Source organism: Pteropus medius, unplaced genomic scaffold (assembly GCF_902729225.1).
Source record: "Pteropus medius unplaced genomic scaffold, Ma_sr-lr_union100, whole genome shotgun sequence".
Taxonomy (NCBI): domain Eukaryota; kingdom Metazoa; phylum Chordata; class Mammalia; order Chiroptera; family Pteropodidae; genus Pteropus; species Pteropus medius.
The window spans coordinates 29504378-29508478 of NW_024340849.1; positions in this window are offsets into that span (position 1 = coordinate 29504378).

Below are 4101 nucleotides of genomic sequence, written 5' to 3' on the forward strand. Positions count from 1 at the left end.
AAAGGATATAAGGTAGTAATGAGATGAGAACAGGCACATTCAGGGTAGTATGCCCATAGATAATAAGGGAGTAATCAGATGAGGAAAATGTGGGAGGAGGATGGGGATGAGCAGAGTTGACAAAGACCAAATCCAAGAAGAAGTTGAGGTCATCGCTAATGATGATGTGGGGGGTTAGCAGAGAACTCAAGACGAGTGACAGAGCTTAAGAAAGCTACTGAGAGGAACTCAGGCTGAACAACAAAATAGTATTTACAGTGGAAGAACAGGCCCAATAATTTTAGTTTTTTAACTAAGGTAACAGAAAAGGGGGATTTATAAGCATATTTCATAGGAACTATTATACAGCTTATTTAGAAAGGCTGAATAGTCTCAAAACAAGTTTCCCCAAGCCCTTAGCCCAGCATCTAAATTAAATGTATACTGGCAGAATTATCATTTTCAAAAAAATGTGTTCTTTATGCTAAAACAAATTGTTTTTATAATTTCAAGAACCAGTTCTTATACTGTATTTTTAGAATCATCCCCTTAGCAGTAATTGACAGTTTTTAAAAATATTTTTAAAATTTTATATTAGTTTCAGGTTTACAGTACAATGGTTAGGCATTTATATAATTTATGAAGTGATTTCCCTGATTACTCTAGCATCCATCTGGCTCTATACATAGCCATTACAATAATATTGACTATATTCCCTGTGCTGTACTCCATGTCCATGTGACTGTTTTATAACTACTAATTTGTACTTCTTCATCCCTTCACCTTTTTAACCCAGCCCTCTAACTGACAATTATTTATGGAGCTCCTATTAGGTGATAGGAACATGAAATACATAATAAATGAAACATGGCCACTAACATGAAGAATCTTTCAGCTAGTGGATATACTGACAAGTGAAGAAGGTATTGTTTTAGTGTGATGAATGCTACAATGGGATAAGCACAAAACACCTGGGAGCAGTCAGGAAGCCTCACACCCAACCCCGGCGGTTTCATGGATAAGAGAACTTGGCTGAGTCAACCTGGCTAGAAGCAGCTGGCAGGGAAGGGGCTTCTTGGTGGTGGAAAGGTCCATAGATACAAATTACATAAAATTGCTTGCTAAAATTAATATAGAAATATCTATTCTATTCTATGTTGCCTTTAAGATCAGTGGTTGGAATGACTGCTTTTTTATTCATCCTGTGTAAAGTTTTATGGCATAATTAGCGTAATTGTCATTAAGATTCATCTATTATTAAAATATTTGAGAAATCTCAAAAAGGTGACTTAAGAACATATTTTGTCAGAGGGAAAGGATTTGGGGTAAATTTTTCATTTAACATCTTTACTAGCGTTTCTAAAGTGGTTTTTAATAATTCTTGGGCATTTTTTTTATGTCAATACTTTTCTCCCAAGCAAAATTCTTAGCAAACTCTCATGTAATAGCCTTAAACTTAAGGATTCTGGCAAAGTTTGACATTATAAACATATTACTTTTTGAATAGAGCCTTTCAATAAATATACACTCTGGATGAATACCCATCTTAGAAGTGTTCTTCATTTCAACTTAAATAAATTGTATATTAGTTTATTTGTCTTTTGTCTCTAGAACAAGAAATACAAGTGGTTTCAGATGTGTTGGAATTTTTTTTTATTCTTCAAATGACTTTTACTTATATATCACCTCTATAGAACACTTATTTGCAATACAGTCTTTTTTGCTTTAGGACAGTTTAAAACTGCCAAGTGTTTCTTTTTACACACAGACATTTTTCTGAGAGCAGTTGAAGCTTTCTAGAGAAACACACATGAGTTACATGGTCATATATTTCATATTACATTAGCCATTTTGTCTAATCTGTGGCCTGGAAGTGTGGTGCTGTAAACGAATGGAGAACAGTATTTTAAATATATGTTTAAACTTCATTTGCCAGTTACATGAGCCTGTTAAGGAATCTTACATAATTACATAATATTGTTGATTTAAGAAATATCTTCAAGAGCCTTTTTTTTTTAAAAAAAGATAAGTTCTTTGAATTCCTAAAACTTCTGTATAAAAGGATCATACTTCATAAGAAATGTGTTATTTATGTCAGTGCATTTTCACAATGCCACTGTGGTTTCAATTTAATGACATAACAGTCATAAGTGAGCACTTGGAAAATATTTCTTGAAGTCATTCAATTGATATATTTGAACTGAAATGCTGTCTCTTTTTCTGTTCACTATTTGAAGTGGCTGCAAATGTTGAATTGTTGGTAGAAGGCATTAGGTTACTTAGTTTAAAGGGGGTGAATGGGAATGTACTATTAGTGAAAGAACTTAAATTATTTTTTAAAAAATGGTTTCGGTAGAGGAGAGAGAAAAACTATCAAATTATTAACTTGATATTTCAGAGGTGAATTATTAAGTGGCTGAATATGGAAAGTTTATAGCACAGAATTATAGCAAAGAGAAAAATTATATTTGCTTTAGACCAAATGTAGCAGAAAATGAGTTTAAGGAATGTTCTCCACAGCTTACCCAGAGCCATGATTTCCAATTTTTTCTCTGTTGTGATATCCATGATATTCACATGTGTGATTGAGTCCCATGGAAATAACCAGAGGTCGAAGAAACTCTCAGTATTTTATCACACATCATAGTGTATAATTTGTACAACAATTAACACTTACTGGCATCGTGGCAAACTGTGAACTGCTATTCAAGATAGGCTGTGTTTATACATAGTTCTCATATATTCAAAGTAAATGAATGAGTGACTAAGGATATCATATTGAAAAAATGTTGATATCTTATTGTTTGCAGCAAATACACTATAGCATACCTCATGCTTGATTGTTGCACACTAATCTGTTCTGATAGCATGTTTGATGACTGCTAGCCTACAGAATACTGGCTATGGAGAACACCCAAGCATTATGAGTTATCAAGATTTCACTATTACTGTTGGGAAGTGAAATTAAGGACCTGAATTAATTGCAACATACTGATTTTATTGAAGTGAGCTGTTGACCAACAGTACTATTGATTATGTTTCCAAGAGAAATGCTATGATGGAATTTTGAAATCGATACATCTATTTCCATTAGGACTTTAAATCATTTGTCATTTTTATGGAGGTTATGATGACCCATCTGGGCATATAATTTGATGAATTATGGATAAGAATAATAAATGGACTTCATTTATATCAATTAGGATTTTTCAGAATCTCTGGTTGCCTATCCTTTCTGGAGAGTTTGGAGAATTAGAACCTGGATATATTTGCATAAATATTATATGCCAGGTATTGTGCTTGGGCAGGCTATGTATGTTTTTTGTTAGAAAAAAGAGAAGGACTGCTTTTCTTTGGCAACTAAGATGCTGTTTAAAGGTTGTAAAGGTGTAATTCAATTACATGCAATATCATCAATTACAGGATCTGCAAAACGGGGAAGGTAAAGACATAGAGAACAGTGGCTCTCAAGTTTTTTTCCAGGGAAGTAATAAGAAATTAAAAAACAAAAATCATTTAAAGAATATTTTGACAAAAAATAATTAAAAGTGAATGAATGTTATTTTTTTTTCTTAAGGAGAGTTGAATTAAATATTTTCCTTTAATATGAATTAAAATTTTACAGAAGCAGGGAACAACAAACCAAGGTAATAATATGTGGAAAAAATAATGTGAGCTTTCTTTTTTTTTCTTATAAACATCTTTAGATAAAAAAGAAGAATTTTTTAGTGAGACACTAAAAATCATAGAGGAAAACCCTTTGTAGATAAAATGGTAAGTCATATGTTAGGTAGTTTAGTGTACCGTGAAGGGACATGTAGTAGTGACTCATTTTTGTAAACAATGAAAAAAATTAAGTCAATTCGATTACTGTACCCTCAGGTAATACTTCAAATAATAAAATAAATGTATCTTTTTTCTAAGAATAAAATCAATGTGATCACCATAATAAAGTTCTGGTTGCGACTTCTGACTTGTCTTGCAACAATGTAGATAATCTGGTTCTATATAAAGAGGCCATTCACACACTTACTTAGGTATTCAACTCATATTATTACCAGCAGTGGTACTAAGTTCTAGGGAGCACAATTTAAAAACTCAATGATTTTTCAGTCTACTAAG